Source organism: Ambystoma mexicanum, chromosome 9 (genome assembly GCF_040938575.1).
Source record: "Ambystoma mexicanum isolate Mex_15411 chromosome 9, UKY_AmexF1_1, whole genome shotgun sequence".
Lineage (NCBI taxonomy): Eukaryota > Metazoa > Chordata > Amphibia > Caudata > Ambystomatidae > Ambystoma > Ambystoma mexicanum.
In genome coordinates, this window is record NC_090931.1 from 332,544,449 (window position 1) to 332,564,732 (window position 20,284).

At 50.4% G+C, this 20,284-nt stretch overlaps 1 protein-coding gene across 1 annotated transcript in view; it reads left to right on the plus strand.

Moving 5' to 3' along the window:
• GTF2I (general transcription factor IIi) overlaps positions 1-20,284 on the plus strand; it is a 2,618,156-nt gene that overhangs the window by 2,016,517 nt on the left and 581,355 nt on the right. The gene's annotated exons all lie outside the window — the stretch shown is intronic.

Consider the following 20,284-nt stretch of genomic DNA (forward strand, 5'->3'; position numbering starts at 1 on the left):
CCTCCTCTGTGCTCAAGGGGCGCTTCTGAATTTGTTATTCAGCTGCAAATTTGTCCTACGTACCTTATACTCCTGCCCTCTGGATCTTGCATATCCTTGGCCTTCCTCGTCCTGTTTGTTGCATCCTGATCTCCCTTCCCCCCCTTTATTTTTGTGCTCCTTCAACGCTGACTCTGAACGCTGACACGGATTGCTTGCCTCATGTTTGTCTACAGTCGCCACCAGCACAACACCGACCCGGAACGCTGACACGGATTGAGTTCTCGATGTTTCTGCTTTCTTCCCTCGTGTTATCACAGAACTTATGCCACCAAGGAACTTGCTTTGCCCAGACACTGATCTTAACAGACTTCACTGGGTGTGCCTGGACTAAAGACTGCCGATTCCGCACGTCTGGTACTAGGCATCCTCGTGACGTCGGGGTTAGGTTGCCTCAGCGGGACACCATTGCAGGCGTCCCCGTGCCAGCGGGATAGGTTACTCCACCAAGGACTTCCTCTGGAACTCTCAAGACTCCTTTGATGGTAAGACTGTTCCTTCTTCCCTCATTTCTATTGTTTATACCTCTGTTTACCTCCACTCACAGTACTTCTATTTTGCCCACACGCTCTCGCCCCTTTCATTAGAACAGGATTACTTGTTACTATTGAGGAAAACACCTGTCCTGGAAAGCACACGTGAGCCTCATTCAAGTCTTGGTGTTTACTGTTGTCTATGTTTGAGATCAGTTCTTGATTACTGTTTTCTTGCATACAGTTGCTGTGACTTTCCTGCTCCAGTGTACGAATCCTGTTCCTGGGTGCAGATTCCATCTTCCGGCTAATCAAATTCTCATACCGTCCTTGGATAGTTACTGAGAGTTGTATTGTCAGCAAGGTATCTTCTCCTGCACAACGAGTCAACTGCTCCCTTTGGCTCCAATAGCTACTGGCAGTATTACAAAAAGGCCTCAGAATCATCCACGGGGAACGACTCTTTCAAAATTCCAGCTCCACTCCTCCTGCTGGAAATGTTTACCCTGCTAGAGAAAGGTGCAATAGAACATGTACCTGTAGCGGAAAGGAACAAGTGTTGGTATTACACATACTTTCTGATTCCCAAAAAGGATGGAGGATTGAGATCGATCTTGGACTTAAGAAACTTGAATAAGTTCCTCAGGACGGACAAGTTCAAGATGGGTTACCCTTTCCCAAATCCTTCAGGCTCTCCAACTCCAAGACTGGATTATGTCATTGGTCCTTCAGGATGCTTACTTTCATGTGCCTATCCATCCCAAGCACAGAAAGTACCTGAGGTTTGCTGTTGGCGGTTCTCATTATCCGTTTATAGTTCTGCCATTCGTGATTACCTCTGCTCTGAGGGTTTTCACCAAGTTGATGGCGGTAGTGGCAGGGAGTCTCAGTGGGGGGGCAGGTGGGATTCACGTCTCCCCCTTCCTAGACGATTGGCTGATCAGGGCTTGTTCACCTGAACAAGCCCGGGAACATCTCAGCGTAATCTGCCACTTGCTCCACAGACCAGGCTTCTCCCTCAATTACAAGAAGTCCCACGTGATACCTTCTCAAAGACTCCATTTTATTAGAGCAGTCCTGGATAGTTCCTCTGGGAAAGCCTTGCCACCCGAAGTGAGAGCTCAACACATTCTGCAGATGGTTGCCAAATTCCAGAGTGCCCAGCATCGTCCGGCCTTCGATTTGTTGAGGTTGCTCGGTCATGACATCCTGCATTTTTCTGGTGCCAGAGGCTTGCCTGAGAATGAGATCCCTCCAATGGGCTCCCAGGACTTTTCAGGCAGAATGTCAGACCACCTGAAAGTTCTGAGCAGAGTCTCTCAGGACCTTCTGTTTTTGGCTTGCAAGGACAACATTCTCAAGGGAGAATCTTTTTGGCAGCCATGGCCGTAGATAACGGTAGTGACGGATGCCTCACTCACGGGGTGTGGCGCCCACACCAACGATCTGACAATCAGCGGTCGTTGGTCTCCATCAGAGTCCAAACTACACATTAACCTTTTGGAGCTGAGGGCAATCAGGCTAGCGCTGAAGGCCTTTCTGCCCTCTATACGGGGAAAGAATGTCCTGATAATGACGGACAACACACTGACCATGTAGTACCTCAACAAGAGAGGAGGTGTATGGTCACCACCACTGTGCAGAGAGGCAATGCACCTCTTGTTCTGGGCAATTCAAGAAGGAATCTCCCTCTCAGCAGTTCATCTAGAAGAGGAGAACACGGCGGCGGACGCTCTGAACAGGCAGAGCACAATCTCCCATGAGTGGGAACTAGGTCATGAAGTTCTTCAAGAGATCTTCACCCTTTGCGGAACCCCTCAAGTGGATCTGTTTGCGACCAGTGTCAACCGGAAGTGCAAACTGTTTTGCTTCAGGGAATTTCCTCCAAAACGAGCTCTACAGCATAAGGAAGGAGCCCCAGGTACCATTGATGCACATTACCTAAGTATGCCTTTGATTGCTGTGTGGGAATTAACTGCTTCTAAAAGGATACTGCACAAACACATCCAGCAGCACTTTCTGATCTGCAGTTCTTAACTTCCCACCAGAACCCCTAAGAGCTGAGTGATTCAGGGTGCTGCAGCAGGATCCCGGCCCGCTTCCTTACCATCATTTCTCTGGGAGAGGAAGTTGAACAAATTGGATGCATGGGGCAGGAACATTTTTGCATCAAGCAGCCTTGCTCTATTTACTGTCATGAGTTGAATTTTTCAACCTCTTCATTGATTCTCTGCAGGGAGGAGTTGGTGAACTATCTATTGGATTAGAGAAGCAACATAAAAGTGGAAGATTCTCAAGTAAATATATTAGGATAAATCAAATGAAGGGAAGTACCTGTGCAAGCAGGACCTAATGTTCTTCACACTATGTCCGGTCACTATTCCATCCACAATGTTGGAGGGAGAACTTTAATATATTGTCTCAGGTAGGTTTAAGTGCTCCAGCAGACTTTTTCACTTGGCCTTGGCAGAACATGCCAATAATTAGGTGTCTTCCGAGACCTAGGGTTCTCGTGGTGCTCATTATCCATGCAAGACCTTGCTGCTTTTTCCCCGCTTGCTCTATGGCTCTCCTGGGTCATTGTCAGGCTGCAGAATCTATAACCCCACCCCCTCACCAGACAATCATCATACTCTTGGGTTTAAGCCCACGATTGGTTCATCTTAAGCTCTCAAGATTTCCAAACTTGTTTTTTGGCTCTGGTGGCTTTACAGCTGCTCCCAATACACAGACTAAACCCCAGCAGGCCTCTCTTGCTTGTTCTCTTCAAAACCTGGCGTCTGCCAGTTTTTGGGTCAAGTCTCACAGTAAGATCCTTACTCTGGCCTCTCCTACATCTGTATCCCTTTTATAGTGTGGCTTACTTGGCTTACCTAACCCCTGTTCTTCAGCTTTCCTCCAATGTGGCCTATTTAACTTGGCCCCCTCTGACCTTTCCTCTGTCTTACCGTCTCCTTTCACTTCAGTTGCACCAACTGTTCTACACGTCATCCTAACACCCACAATATTGGCTTGCTTTTGCCACATTTTTAATGTTAGATTGTGCAATAATTCTTCCTTTGAGTTTTGGAATTGGTATGTCCACATTGCCCCATGTTTGTGTGATTGGTGGGCCTTATGAGTTTTACCTCTTCCCCATGTGCATGTCACGTTTATTCGCCGTTATGAACATGTGTTGTAGTTTCATGGATGATGTTCTTGGGCCAGTACTCCAACCTCAGTGGCCTGACAGCTCAAATAGCTTGCCTACCTTCTTGGGTTCAGGCACCGGTATTATGGTGCTAGGGTGATCCTGTGTTACGGCCTCTGAGTGTGTCAGTAAGTTTACCCGCTCTCTACTAGTGTATTTACACAGAGTGCACATGCTATGTTGGCGTTCATTCCCTTGATGCCACTTGATTCTCATCAGACTTCCTTCTGCAACCTACTTTGGGGCTTGGGTACTCGAGCTATGTTAATAATGGATTCCATCACTTCTACTGGACTTTTGAATGGACTTTGAAGTGAGTGGCAAAGTTTCTTTATGTACTTTAATGACGGGACCTTTCAGAGGCTGGGTTTCTTTGCACCAGTGCTGATCTTCACAAATAATCTCAGTGCTGTGCACGTGTAATAAATTGCGCCTTCACATAGATTCCTCATCTTGGATATATTGAGCAGTGTCAGTTGAATCATGGAAAACGTTATCCAAGCAGGGGGCACAGTACATCTTCTGCATCATGTCCTTCAAGCCACTTCTCCTTGTCACCAGGTGTAATGTTGGATGACCATATATATCTTGAACTGCGCTCCCTCACCTCTGTTCTTTTTTTTACACACACTCGGCACATTTCACTGAACCGGTCTTGAGTTCATTTTCAAACCTTTCAAGTTCCGCAGGAAAGAAAATTCAAAACTTGGAGTCCCAGATTTGGTTGGTGTCACTCAAGCTTCAAGATGCTTATTTTCATGTGGAAGTAAATCCAAGCACAGAAGGTACCTGATGTTCGTGATTGGCAGCATCCAATGCCAGTTTTGGGTCCTGCCTTTTGGCCTGACCTCTAATCAGAGGGTTTTCATCAAGATGTTGTGAAGTCAACAATTCTCAGTAGTTGGTGAGGACAATTATTTCCCTGTGTGGAGGATTCATCAGTCCCACTCTCCAGAGCAGGCTCTGTGGCATCTGAGCCAAACCTGCCATCTCCTACACAGGCTGGGCTCCTCCCCGAACTGTAACACCTTCACAAACTCTCCAGTTCATCAGTGTGTTGCTGGAATCCTAATCCAGGAAGACTTTTACTTCCTAGGACAGGGTTGAAAACATCCTCCAGATGGTCAATGACTTCCTGGAAGCCAACATTCTGCCTTGTCAGACTTTCTTTGGTTGCTGTGTCTCATGGTTCCTGCATTTTCTTGGTGCCGGAGGCTGGCTTGAGGATGGAGATCCCTTAAACGCCTTCTCAGATAAATGGTCACAGTTCTCAGGCAGTATGACAGATACCGCAGAGATTCAGGCGGTGGTATCACAGGACATTCTGTAGTGGGCCTGTCGAGAGAACGTAATTGTGGGAAATCCCTTTTGGTAATCTTGACCAGAGGCGACTGTGCTGACGGATGCCTCCTTGGAGGGATAGGTTGTTCACACAGTGAGTTCACAGTGGTATCAACCTGTTGAAGCTGCAGGCAAGCAGACTGGCTTTGAAAGCCTTCCCCCCTCACAACCAGGGGAAGTGTGTCCTGATCCTGACTGACAGTGCAGTGGCCATGCACTACCTCAACAAGATAAGGGTTGTGGGGTCATTGTCCCTGTGCAGGGAAGCAATGGGCTTGGGTTGGAGCTGTTAACGAATGTGTCCCTCTTAGGGAGACCACCTAGCCAGGACCTAGCAGGCAGGATTTGGGCTCCCATGAGTGGGAGCTTTGCCAGGGGGTGTTGTTGGAGATATTGAACCTCTGGGGAACCCCACAAGTGGACATGTTAGCCTCCAGTGTCAACATGAAGTATGAGATGTTCTGCTTCAGGGCATCGGAGGGGTGTTATGTTTATTGAATGTACATAGCGCTTTAAGCCAAAACGCTTTACAATATAACAGGTACAAAAGTGAGAGAAGCATATTAACAAACATGAACAGGTCATTAGAACAATAAGTAGAACTATTTACAAGGGGGGTGCTGGGGGAGGGTGGAGGAGGGGGTAGGTGAAGGGAGTTACGGTGTAGGATTTGAGGTAGGGGAAGGGGGACGAGGGGGAAGGGAAGGGAAGGGGAAGTGATCTGGTGTCCTCATTGCCCGTAAGTAGTATTTGTTACCAATTTAAGGTCAGAGGGGAAGGAGAGAGGATGGGGGGGAAGGAGGGTGGGGCAAGGGTAGGAGGGGAGGGCTAGGAAAGGGAAGTCAGGGGGGAGTGAAGAAGATGGGCATTCAGGGAGTGGCGGAAGGATGAGTAGATGGGGGTGGAGCGGATGGAGAGCGGGAGGGAGTTCCAGTGTAGGGGTGCCAGGAGCTGGAAGGAGCGGAAGCCTGAGGTGGCACATGGGCTGGGGGTACAGTGAGGAGGTAGAGGTTTGCTGAGCGGGAGAGCGGGAGGGGGAGTAAAATGAGAGGACGGAGGAAAGGTAGGGGGGCACCAGGTCATGGAGAGATTTGTAGACAAGACTGAGGAATTTAAGTTTCAGTTGTGAGAAGAAGGGAAGCTAGTCAAGTTGAGAGAGAGAGAGAGAGAGAGAGAGAGAGAGAGAGAGAGAGGAAGAAATAGTCTCGAGGGCCGAGGAGACATAGAGTACGGATAAAGGAGTGGTAGATGGATTTTAGTGGAGCTAGGTGAGAGAGAGGGAGTCCAGAGAGGAGAGAGCTGCAGTAGAAGAGGCGGGAGAAAATAAGGGAGGAGATTAGGAGTTTGGAAGCATGGAATGTGAGAGAGGAGCGGATCTTGCAGATATTATAGAGGTGGTGACAACAGGCTCGAGAGGTTAGAGAGATGTGGTTGGAGAAGGAGAGAGAGGAGTCAAGCTGGAGGCCAAGATTGCGGGCATGGGAAGATATGGGGAGGTTGGAAGGTGGAAAGTGGATGAAGGGAGGGGGAGAGAGGGTTAGGAGGGAAGAAAAGCACCTCAGTCTTGTCAGAATTGAGGGAAAGAAAGTGGGATGACATCCAATCTTTTATGGATGTGAGGCAGGAAGAAAGAGTGAGGTGGAGGTCAGATGTGAAGGAAGAGAAGGAAAGAAAGAGTTGGGTGTCATTAGCGTACAAGTGGTGGGAAATGCCGAAAGAAGAAATGACTGGGAAGAGAAGGGAGGTATAGAGAGAGAAAAGAAAGGGTCGCAGCACGGAACCCTGAGGGACGCCATAGTTCAGGGGAAGGCTGGAGGAGGAACAGCCGCCCCAGGAGACAGTGAAGGATCGATTAGAGAGGTAAGAGGTGAGCAGGAGAGAACAGAGTCTTTGAAGCCGAAGGAGGACAGAGTGCTAAGAAGTAAGGGGTGATCTACGGTATCAAAAGCTGTAGAAAGATCAAGGAGGATGAGAATTGAAGATTGCTTAGCGTAGCGAGCAGTGAGGAGAGAGTGGAGGACATAGGTGAGAGCAGCCTCAGTGGAGTTTGTAGGGCGGAAACCAGATTGAGAGGTGGGGAGGAGGGAGTGGGATGAGACGAAAGCAGAAAGTTGAGAGTAGGCAAGACGTTCAAGGAGCTTAGAAATAAAGGGGAGAAGAGAGATTGGCCGGAAGTTGGAGGCAAGAAGAGGGTTGGCAAAAGGTTTCTTCAGGATAGGGATTATGGTAGCATGTTTGAAAGCTGAAGGTGGCGGAGGAGAGACAGATGTTGAAGAAGGTGGTTAGGTAGGGAATAAGGAGGGGGTACATTTTGGGGATGAGGGAGGTGGGGATGGGCTCAGAGGGGGCAGCAGTAGGGTGTGTTTTGGACAGGAGGTAGGAGACGCATGCAGGGGTGATAGGAGAAAAGGTGGACAAGTTGGCAGAGCTGGAAGAGGGGGGAGAAGGAAGAAGAGGAGAGGATGTTCTGGCGAAGAGAGAGGATTTTGGATGAGAAGAAGTTGGCGAAGTCAGAGGGAGAGAGGGGAGAGTTCGTGGAAGGGTCTGAAGTGGAAGGGGAGAGAAGCCGAGAGAGGGTCTGGAAGATAGGGCGAGGACGAGAGGCTTGTGAGTGGAGGAGGCTAGAGTAGTAGGAGCGTTTGGCAGATGAGAGGCAAGAGTCGTAGAGAGAGTGATATGAGAAATAAGAGGATTGATTAGTCAGAGAAGGGGATTTGATCCAGCGTTGTTCGAGGCGTTGGAGGAGGCGGCGCATGGACAGAAGGTGTGAAGAGAGCCAGGGTTGGGAAGGTTTGTGAGAAGGGGAGAAGGGGATGAGAGGATAAAGTTGGTCAAGACTGGAGGTTATAGAGAAGGACAGTGAGGAGAGGGCGTCATCTGCTGAGAGGGAGGCGAAATCAGAGAGGAAGGGAAGGGAGGAAGAGCATGAGTCGTGGAAGAGAGTAGGGTTAAAGTTGCGGAGGTCGCAACGAGAGAAGGAGGGAGAGGTGGGGGAAGATAAGGGGGGTAGTGAGGGAGAAGGAGAGCAAGGCGTGATCGGAGCGATAGTTTGGAAGAGACGATACAGGGGAGGAAGAGTAAGAAGAGAGAAAGATGAGATCGAGTGTGGAGCCAGAGGAGTGGGGGGTAGTGGGTGGGGGATTACAGGACTCATTAGTAATGGACCAGAATTTTCCACTGCTATATGCATTCCCACTGGTTTCCATCATCCCTCATGTTCTCAGGAGTTTGAGGAGGTTCTGGACCCCTATGATACTTATTGCCCCGGGAGGATGTGGTACCCATACTTTCGGGATATAGCCAATCTGGTCTCTACCACGTCTTCCCCCTAAGAGGGGGTTTACTCTCCCAAGCAGAGGGTCTCATCAGCACTCTCAGCACCTTCTGTGGCTGCTGATTTTCTAAGTTACAGGAACTGGGATCCTCTGGTGTACATCTTGAAGGCCCTTCTTATCTACCATGCGACCAGCCAATAAGGCTATTTTCATATGCCACTGGAGAAAAGTCATGGCTTGATGTGAAGCGAGTGAATTTGACCGTTTCGCATGTACTAAAATGTTGGTGCTTTTCTGATTGGCTGTCAGTTTGGTACGGAAAAGTTTGGTTGTCAGTTTTTATTACTGTGCCTCCTGTGCGAAAAAAGTCTTTAATATCTATAAGAGGTAGAAGTTGCAGAGTGGTTGGGGATTCTTACGAAGTTGGCGCTGTACACATAGTTTGCATGTTAGGGAAGACTTCAGTTGCGTTTGTCATGTTTCAATTCAAAGAGTGACGAGAGCTTGTAGATTCCATTGTGCCATTGTTATTTAATGTTACTAAGGTGCCGACACGTGTTTCGACCACTTGGGGGGGTCTTTATCAAGGCTGAGATTGTCATTCATTGATCAGCAGTTATTACATTTTGAACAGATGCTAGGTTCAACAAGAGTGTTGCATACTATTAAACAGAACTATATGAAATGGCCAAAAAAAAGGTCTGACTTTACAAAATTCTGAAAAATGCATGCCACCAAAGGTTCGAACACCAAAGTTCGAACCTTTGGTGGCAAGCATTTTAGGTAAGTAAAAAAAAAAAAAGACTGCAACACCCCCGCAACACCCAGCTCACCCAGCTCACTGCTAATCAGTACACATCTCTACACAGTAGACAAAGTTAAAACAATTTTAAATGGGGTCTGCGGGCATGTCCCCCGCAACACCCCGCTCACTATACTGTGTAGTATAGTGCACAGGGGTTGCGGGGAACACCCCCGCAGCACACCCGAGAAAAAAAAATACAAAATAAAAACAAAAAAAACAGGGGCTGCCGGGGTGTCCCCCCCCAAACAGCCAGCTCACTATACTTTACAGTATAGTGAGACGGGTTGCAGGGGAAACCCCCTGTAGATGCCTAAAAAAATAATTTTAAAAAAGAAAAGGACCCTGCGGCACTGTTCCCGATCACGGAAATGAAAGGGAACTGGTGCTGCAGGGACACAGCGCGTCTTCAAAGGTAAGTAGGTTGTGGGTATGTTGGGGTTGTGGGTGTGTTGAGGGTGTGAGTGGGGGTGTGTTGTGGTTGTGTTGTGGATGTGGTTGGAGGTGTAGGTATGTAGGGGTTTGAAATGTATGTTCGCATGGGAAATGTACAAACCTTTTGTGGTGCATACATTTCTCATGCAAACTTTCCGTCGCTGACTTTTCCGTGACGGAAAAATTACGCAGATCCAATTAAACCACGTGTGTGCCCGTAGTGATATGGTGGTATAATGTTGTACAGTGAGTTTAGTGACATAGGTGAGAAGGTGGTATTTAAAATTAGTCAACATGTATAAATTTTCAAAACAGATTAAATGTAATTTAATGCATGTCGTTTGTTACAGTTTATATGGGTGCATGCCACACGACGAGAGGAAGAGCAAAACACCAAGGAGAGAAAGGAGAAAAGAAGAGAATGTCAGTTGACTGTGGGTCTGGTATAATCCCGTTGAATGACTGTATTTGAGAGAAGGTGATGGCTTATCACTTGGTTAGTTTCATGTACAATGATGTGGGGTGGCCTTATTGCTTGGCATATTGCTGAGCACTGACTAGTGCTTCTGTGGGTGAAAAGTGTCACGTTCAGTCTCAGGCTGTTGGGTTAAGGTAGGTACATCCTAATTGCATATTGATCAACCCTTGAGACTGTCAGGTCAATGGGGCTCAGAGGGGAAAAGCAGTTAATCTGTGTGTGGGTTCACTGTGCTAGGCATCAGAATTGTGGAGGCTGCGCAGGGTGGTCCATGCCTATGCTAATACGTGTGAGCCTCATCTGTACATTAATAATACATGATGCTGAAAGCAAATCCCCCATTGCGGCGGGCAAGATATTGGATGGGCAGCACAGCCATTATATGTGTATCTGCCTAGGTGCTAGTGATGCCAAGGGGATTGGGGGGGGCGGTCCCGTGTTCCGGTTTAAAGCAAGTTCCTTCGGAGGGTGCTTATACTAGGTGGCATGGTTGGGAACCAAGTCATTAGTTGCAGAGTACGTGTTGCCGATGGGAGCATAAGATTGATAGTTAACGTGGCCGTGCACCCATACCTGTATATGGGACAGTCTATGTGAAACAACACGCGGTCGTGTTCAGCTAACACTGAGTACCACAGGGTTCTCCTTAGAAAGCAGGGTGCGGTTAAGACACAATATCATAAGATTAGTTGTTAACGTGGCAGTGCACCCGTACCAACATTTAGGATAATCTGTGTGAAGAACACAAGGTTGCGTTCAGCTAAACAAGAGAACCAGGAGGTTCAGCGCAGAGAGTGTGGTTCAGTTGGGACACACTGTCATAAGGTTAATAATTAGTGTAGCAGTAGGCCCGTACCTACATTCAGGAAACTCTTAAGTGACAGAACACGAGGTCATGTTCTGCTAACAATGCAACCAAGTGGTTCAGCGCAGACATGGTGGAGTTAAATTACAAAGTCATTGCTTACCGTGGGCCGGCACCCGTGATTAAGGTGAAAATAACACTGTGTGAGAACACACGGTTGTGTTGGGCTGATCGTGCCCCATGTTTCCGCTTCCCTTAATGTGGCGGATGCTTCGAATAACGTCTGATTCTCTGGTCGGTAGAATAATGTACCGCCAGAGAACTTCCTGGTAAGTAGTCTGTGCTGACTCTTCCCATTGGTTCTAAGGGCAGAGTCGGGATTGGCCCTAATAGTCTGTGAATGTAATTGGCCCTGTGTGTCATGGGGGCGCAGGTGAGGTTGAGTTGTCATGACAATTTGCTCCTGGCCTGCAGGGTTTATCTAATATCTGTGGTCGCAATGGCATGTGGGCAATGCTAAGAGGGAGTTGCCGCATGTTGGCTAATGTGTGTAGAAAGAGTGTTTGATTGCAGCACGATGTTGGAGGTAATTAAGATAATTTGCCAAAAGTCCTCCTGAACGTGGGGTGTGACACATGTTGGTTAGTATGTGTGGACAGAACGTTGGATGCAGCAAGAGGTATAAGGAGACTAGAATACATACCAGTGTACCCCTGTACATGGGATCTGGTGCAGCTGACGTGTGAATGGCGCAATTATTGGTGAAGTTGGTGGTGTAGGTTCAAAAGAGGAGCAGCCTCAGTAAGGGTTCCTGATTAACTATATAGTTGCATATGTGAGTAGAATATGCATGTGAATGCTAAGAATGAGTATTCCACATAAGGATGTGCTTGTGAATGGAAAGTGCATTTAGTTGCTAAGAATTAGTTGTTCACATAAGGCCGCACTAGGCAGAATCAGCCTGACAATGTAATCTAGTTCTGCTTGATGGTGGTAAATGGCGCATGGTGTGCCCAGTGGACATCTCCCTTGAGAGATTTAAGTTTCCTTGTTCCTTATTAAGATGCATACTAGATACTAAAGTGATGGAATGGGCTGTGAAAAAAGTCCATCAGACAGGTAGCGTGTACATTGTGAGGGCATGGTGAATGTTCAGAGTCCCTTTGGCAATGTGGACATGTATTGTCTTTAGAGCTAGCAGAGGTAGCCCCCCAACGGGGTTGAGTATTGAGGGCTACTGTATGTGCTTCAGCTCAGTGTCCGTCAATAATTCTGTGTGAGATGGTGTCAGATAGCAGGCAACCGCAAGGGTTGCTTCTACAAGGGATGCAATGTAATGTTTAAGTAAGATACATGGCATTATAGAAAAACATTGAATTCATGTTCAACATTAAGACCTTGATCTACATTTCTGGTTTAAAAATCAATCTGGCCTCATGCTGGCGCAGCTTGAGTTCATGGTTCTCACCTTGGGAATCACATTTCACACATTCCAGACCAACACATTTAATGTCTTTCTGATTGTCCATTTGGTGTGTCTCTTGCCAATGGAACTACAAAGGATATCTCACGTCTGATGTTCTGAGAGTGTTGAAATGTTCCCGTATTCTTGTCCTCAGCTCATGGATGGTGCTTCCAATAGATTTGAGACCACAAACACAGATTATAACATAAATGACATATTTAGATCTGCAATTTATGAATTTTATGATGTGTTTCAGAGTTGTGCCAAACTGTACGTGATCAGTGATAAGTGTGTGAGAACACATAGAGCATGTTCCACATTTGTGGAAACCTAGTCTGGTTTGTTTGGAAAGCTAGTTTTCAGTAGCCAGTGTTTGTGGTGCCATGAATGATGGGCTCATCATCTATTGCAAGGTTGGTGCTCTACAATAAGAGACTTGTGGTCTATCTGTGACCCAGTCCTGTATATCTTGGTCAATGGAAAGGATATGCCAATGTTTCTTGAGGATTTTGGGGTATATATGGCTATCACTGTGGTACTGGGTTACATATCTTAGTGTTTCATCTTGGCGCACCAATACCTTCTTCTTAGGTTGCAGCAGGTCGACTCCTGGTATGCCACTAGCTTTTGTTATGGGTGCATTGATATTCCTAGGTTTGTACCCTCTGTTCAAAAAACAATCCTTCAAAAGGTTACATTCTTCAAGGTAAGTTTCATTAGTACTACAATTCCATTTGCCACGAATAAACTAACCCTTAGGGATATTCTCTATTACTGTCCTTTTGTGACAGCTTGTTGAGAAAAGGACAGAATTCACTTCTGTCGGCTTTCTGTATGTTCGTGTCTTTATGCTACTGTGGTCTATCAAGATCCTGATATCTATTAAGTCAATGATGTGCTAGCTTTGTGTTCCTGTTAACGCAATACCAAAACTGTTGGTGTTGAGGTATTTTTTGTACTCATCAAGTAGTTCAGTGGTACCGTACCAAATCATTAAAATGTCATCTATGAATCTGTACCACTTAACAATGTAAGAGCTGAAGTCCTGATTATTGAAGGCATGAATTTGCTCGTAACGACTCATAAAAAGATTTGCTATAGCCGGAGCATAGGTTGCCCCCATTGCTATGCCTCCCTTCTGTCTGTAGTAAGTCACATCATTCAGGTAAATGTAGTTTAACAAGAATTCTAAGAATTCCTTGGTCATGACAAGGTGGGAGTAATGTCACAACTCTTACCCAGACCCCCACTGGCAAGCCCACTTGCCAGATAAGGTCAGGGTTCAGGGCTCCATTAAGGCCTTGGAAGCCTTGCATCCACCCCCAATATTCTCTTGGAGTGTGTCCTGGCGCCTCTGGCGCCAGGCTCATATTCATCATGGAGAACATGTTTGAAGGGGGACTAGTTTTCATCAAGCCTGCAGTTAAGGTGGAGGCATTCGCATAGCTTGGTTCCTAAGAACTAAGCTATGCGGTATAGTGTTTTGGGTGTGGTGGCCTGGTACTACTTTACCTGGACTACTTTGTTGGGAGGCTATTTAAACCGAAACCAAAGCAACAGAGCACGCTTTGCGTTACTTTGCAGACTGCAACGTGATGCTCACCGTGTCCTGTGATACCCGCGAGCCTCAGAGCAACGAGCCTGCAGAGGAGACAAAAGGAACATCTTTAATAGAACTTAGCTACAATCTCCACCTGTCATCTGCTCTCCAGTGAACAGCTTCTTCTGGGCGCCGCACACCTACCGGAACGAAGCGACCTGAAAAGGAAAAGGAGAAGGAGAAGGACAACATTAGAAAAGGCATACTCCGGCATTGCTTAAGCCAGGGACATTATCGGAAGCTTACCTGGCTTTTCACCTGACGGCTGGCATCGTTCCGGAGTTCCACGCCCGCTGGAAAAGGACCTCGACCTGTAAGGAAGAGAGGAAACACAGGTTAGCAAAGGCAAGACAAAACAGCGCAGCGCATAGCGCATTACTTACCTCATTACAGCGCACATATCGCGCTATCATTTACGGGCGGTGCTCAAACCAACCAGTACGCCACACTGAACCTCCCGCACACCTAGGGAGAAAGAAAGGACATTGTTCTTGCCTGCCTTTCTTTTGTGATTAACAATCAACGCTATACAAAAACTGCTGAAATAAGACCTACCTTAAAGGCACTTGAACGGGCACGTGCCAGTGAAGTAACTCAGTCGCCCACACCCACTGAAGACTACGCACCCCTGCTAAGAAGGCAGGACGGAGAGCACGCCTAATACAGCAACAAGGTGAGGAGAGGGCCTAAGGGGCTGAAGCCAAAGGGGTGTGGTGGGAGGATACTTACCGGAGTCGGCTAGACTTGAACCCAGCCCTCCTGTGTTTTCAGGCTAGACCTCCTCCGAAGACACCATCTGGAAATCGGGGAGAAGGTACCGGCAACCAACCACGGCTGAGTGGCGTTCCCGTGGATACCAGGTGAGCGTAGCAAGTAATGGGATGCTGAGGTTTGCCTCAAGGGCTTGTGTTTGCTCAATAGCTGTATACAGGGCTTTGACATCTAGTGCCACAAGGTAAAACCCTGTTTCCATTCAACTTCCTGCAACAGTGCTAAAGCATGCATGCTGTCAGGTAAGTAGGTGGGAATTTTGGTCACCTCCTTTTGGATGATATTATTCACATATTTAGCCATTGGTTCCGTGATCCATCCGATTGCGCTGACGATCGGTCTTCCTTCAGGAATTTTGAGGTACAGTTTATGTACTTCTCCAGCATGGGGTCTGGCATGGATTCACATGCTCATGAATATTCCCCGTCGTCAGGCTGGGAATCCTCGGTAAAGAAAAAATCAGTATCAGTTTAGTTTCTGATCTGTCTTTCGTAGTAGTAACCAATCACTGATCTCTGCGTCATACTGCCCCCAGCCAATGACTGCCCTCTACCTAAGCCCCGCCTCTGGCAGCCATCTTCAGATTTTTACCGCACGTTCAAGTGTTGGGAGTCCTCATGCTTAGCTCTCGAGCTTTTACTGCGTGTTTCGCGCTTTTTCAGGTGAATTTTCCCTTTTTTTCGGTTAATCAAGCCGCAAGCTCCACCGTTTCTACTCCCGTTAACGGCTACCCGTTGCGGGATTTTCCTACGCCCCTCAAGGGTGAAGATTTCGTCGAATCAACTTCTTGGAGGATTCCATAAGATTCGCGGCCTACTTCGAGATGGCCCAGGATGTGAGTTTGTCGCCCGGACCCAAACTGTTTCGCAACTGCCCTGGATGCGGGCTGCAGAATGTGTTTAAGGAAGACGAACATTCGCGATGCCTCTACTGTCTTCATGGGGACAAGACTCATGTAGAGAAGGACTGCCAGTTCTGCAAGAACTTGTCGGAGCGGACCATGAGGGACCGTCGATCCCGTCTCACCAGCTGGTTGGAGAAGGGCTCAACGGGTGAGAAGAAGAAGAAAGGGTCCAAGCGGGCTTCTAAGTCCTGTGCGGGTGCCCCGGCGACGGGGGCCCAACACCAGGCCAAGTGCCGCGAGTCCGCTGGCTCTGGGAGCGCCGAAAGGTCGGGCTCTTCGGTCGCCAGGCAGGGCGCACCTTCCCCGGCACCGTCAACCACGAGCCAGCGCTCCGGTTCGGGGAAGAGGAAGTCCGAGACCCCGGGTAAGCTTCGGGAGAAGCCCCGTCCGATCTCGGAAGAGGGGGAGCGAGGCGTCGCCCCTCCCCCAAAGGAGAAGGCCCGGGACGCACCTAAGGTGGTGAAGGCCCCTACCCAGCAGGCAAAGGCCTCTATCGAGGTGATCACGGCGACTCTGGCCAAGCCGGCAGAGACCCCACCAGCGGAGACTGCCTCCGGGACTAGAGTTTCCATGCCGCCAAGGAGGGAATCCTCTTTTCAGCCCATCGTCGTGGCCGCCATGGTGGAAGAAGCGAGGGGGGGCACGGTAGCCTCCTCGAGCTCGGAGTCAGCCTCGGAGGAGGAACTGACCGAGGCCGTGAGGAACCTCGAAGTTCAATTCGAGAAGGTTCGATCCCGTACGGAAGATCCGCGGGAGATAACCGAGAAAGACGACGATGGCGAGGAAGTGCAGCCTTCCCTTCCGGCGCGGCTGGAACCTAGGCCCCAGGATGGCTCGGCGGCCATTTTGTCTGCGATCCAGTCCTTATGCTCTGAGATAAGGACGAGATTCCCACGGCCCAGGCCGGAGGACCCGCAACCTGGCCCGTCGGGAAGTCCTCAGAACAAACAACGGAGGACCCAACCCTCTCCTCCGCTCGCCCCCCGTAAGGCCTACAGTTCCCTCCACATCCTCCCACGAGTCGGGAGATGACGGTGCGTTGGGCTCGACGACGGGTTCTGACGACGACGGAATGGGTCTCCCGGACCTCGCCACCCGACGAGATTGGCTCATTCCACGCCATGATCGCCAGGGCATCCGAATTGTTCCAGCTCTGCCCGGAGGAGCAGAAAAAGGATGGTTTCCTCTATCAGTGCCGGGAGGCCAAGAGGAAGACTGTCATCGCGATGCCGCTAATCGATGACATCTGGGAGGAGGGCCTATCGGTTCTCAAAAATCCCTCCACGGCACCAGCCAAACGGGACCGGTACGAGAAGAAGTACCGGGTCCCCGAAACCGCTCCCCTGTGCCTCGGGGCCCAGCCAACGCCAGACTCGGTCGTCTCGGCGGCGGCGAAGAAGAAAGCGGCGGGGTCGGCTCCGGGCGACCGACTTCCGTCAGGACGTCCAGACAAGGGTGTTGGACATGCCGTTCGACGTCAGCAACTTGTTCGGGAAGGCGGTGGACGAATCCCTCCAAGCCATAAAAACGGAGACGGCCCGCGCCCTAGGAGCCCTTCAGCAACGACGGCCCTTTCGGAGCTCCGGAGGCAGACAGGGTGCCTCCAAGGGATCCAGCGGTGGCTCGTCGTCCTACCGCCAGGCGGCACGCTCCTTGTCGCAGGAGGCCTACAGGGGTCGCGGCAAGCAGGGAGCGCCTCGCCGCCGTCGGCAAGGTGGCCAGGGTGGCAAAGCCACCACCTCCAAGCAGGACTGACCCGGCCGTGGTCTCAGGCCCCCACCGAAGCACCCCGGTGGGAGGCCAGCTGACGAATTTCATCGGCGTGTGGAAGTCCATCTCCACCGACCGTTGGGTGCTGGATACTCTGGCACGAGGACACTCTATCGAATTCCTGAAGAAGTGCCCTCACGTTCCACCTGTGGCCAGGAAGGAAAGTCACATCCCGCAACTGCTGTTGGAAGTACGGGCGATGCTCAGGAAAGGCGCCATCGAGCTTGTCCCGAAGAGGCTCCGGGGTGTACTCAAGGTACTTCCTCGTCAGGAAGAAGACGGGCGGCTGGCGCCCCATCCTGGACCTTCGTCGTTTGAACAAATACATCAGATCACAAAAGTTCAGGATGGTCACCCTCCAGCACGTACTGGGACAGCTGGAGGAAGGCGACTTTCTATCGTCGTTGGACCTGGAGGATGCATACTTCCACGTTCCCATCCTCAAAAGTCACCGAAAGTTCCTCAGGTTCGTCGTCCAGGGACGCCACTACCAATTCAGAGCACTGCCGTTCGGATTGAAGTCGGCCCCCAGGGTCTTTACTAAGTGCCTAACACCAGTGGCGGTACGGCTGCGCCTGCAGGGGATTCACGTCTACCCCTACCTGGACGACTGGCTCATCCGCTCAAGGACGAGGGAACTCGCCGTCGAACATACTGCGAGGACCGTCCAGCTACTCCCAGACCTGGGATTCGCCATAAACTACCCAAAGTCCCACCTGGTGCCGTCGCAGGTGGCCCTGTTTCTGGGAGCGAAGCTCGATACAGTGAGGCACCTGGCGGCCCCGTCGGAAGAACGGACGAAGACCATTCTAGGCAAAGTGCAGCGCTTGCTAGCCACGGACGTGGCCAGGGTGAGGTCCATCAAGTCCCTCCTGGGGATGATGTCCTCTTGCATCTACCTGGTGCGCCTCTGCAGACTACGGATGCGCCCTCTTCAAGAATTTCTCGACGCCCGTTGGATGCAGGCGACGGGCACCTTCGAAGACAGGGTCCCACTCAACGAGGTGCTCCGGCGGGCGATTCAGTGGTGGGGCGTTCGAGCGCACCTCACGGCGGGCAAGGACTTTCAGACGCCGGCGTACCAGGAGACGGTGACGACGGACGCCTCCCTGGAGGGTTGGGGCGCCCACACCGGAGATCTCCACGCAAGAGGCCTCTGGCTCCCGGAGGAGAGGCTCCTACACATCAACATCCTGGAACTCCGAGCCGTGTTCTGGGCTCTCAAATCGTTCCTCCCGTCGCTCAAGGGCAAGGTCGTGCGGATCTTCACGGACAACACCACGACAATGTTTTACATACGGAAGCAGGGAGGCACCAGATCCCCAGCCCTATCCAAGGAGGCACAGGATCTATGGCACTGGGCGGTCGCCCAGGGGATGTTCCTGGTTCCCTTCCATCTGGCAGGAGAAAGCAACACCATCGCCGACTCGCTCAGCAGGGAGCTGCGCGCGTGTCACGAGTGGGAACTGCACCAGGATCAGGTGGATCAACTCTGCCGACGATGGGGCAAACCCCAAATCGACCTGTTCGCAACAGCGACAAACTCGAAGTGCAAGAGGTTCGCCAGCAGGTTTCCCCAGCCGAGAAGCATGGGCGATGCGTTCTCGTTCCCCTGGGACGGCCTATACCTGTATGCGTTCTCTCCGTTGCCGTTGCTGCTTCGACTCATCAGCCAACTCAAGAGGTCCCGGTGCAGGATGATCCTCGTCGCACCGGCGTGGCCGAGGCAGATCTGGTTCCCGGGCCTTCTGGACTTGTCAACGTCCCCTCCCATCAAGCTGTCGGCGGACGCGGACCTTCTCTCCAGAGAAGGAGGCACCATCTTCCACCACGACCCGGCGTCGCTGAACCTGCAGGCTTTGCTCCTGCAGCGCTAGAGTTTGGAGGCTACGATATACCGGCCGATTGCAGAGAGGTTCTTGCAAAGGCCAGGGCGTCCTCGACTCTCAAATGCTACGGTCATAAGTGGAAGAGGTTCTCTATCTGGTGCCGAGCACAGAAGATCAACCCTCTACGGATTACGGCCCCTCAAGTACTGCCGTACCTGCTATCGCTGGCAAAGGCTGGGCTAGCCCATGCCTCCATTAAGATTCATCTGGCGGCGATCTCCAGATATACCAGAACCACAGGACGGACATCCCTGTGGTCCCATCGACTGGTAAAAGAGTTTATATGAGGACTGTTCCGGTCGTTCCTGCCGGTGAAGGCCCCGGCGTGGGAACTTAAGGTGGTGCTGACCAGGCTCATGGGCCCCCCCATTCGAGCCGATGCACTCCGCACCGATGAAGTTTATGTCGTGGAAGACTGCATTCCTGGTGGCCATTACCTCCGCACGACGAGTGGGAGAGATCCAGGCCCTATCCTGCAAAGCATCGTACTTGACTTTCCATGCTTCGAGGGTGGTGCTTAGGACGCACCCCTCCTTTATGCCCAAGGTGCCGTCGGACTTCCATCTTAACGAGCCCTTGGTGTTACCTGTTTTCTTCCCGTCTCCTTCGTCGCCAGCCGAGAGGACTTTGCACTCGCTGGATGTGGCTAGAGCACAAAGAGTTTCCGGAGGACATCACAGCTGTTTGTGAACTTTGGACCTGTGAAACAAGGGAAGGCTCTCTCGAAGTCTTCTATTTCCAGATGGCTCTCCGGCTGCATCATGCACTGCCACCGGTTGGCTAACCGACCGCTGCCAGGCCGTCCGAGAGCCCATTCGACCAGAGCGATCGCTGCTACTACAGCGTTCTTATCTGGTGTGCCTCTGCTGGACATCTGCAGGGCTGCTACGTGGAGGTCGACGCACACCTTCACGAGATTCTACTGCATCGATCGGGATTCCAGGGAGGAGTCCAGGGTCGCCCAGGCAGTGCTGCGCAACCTGTTCGCTTAAGGTGAGCATGGTGAGGAGGTAAGAGACGCTTAATGTTGAGTTTTTTGTATTGCTT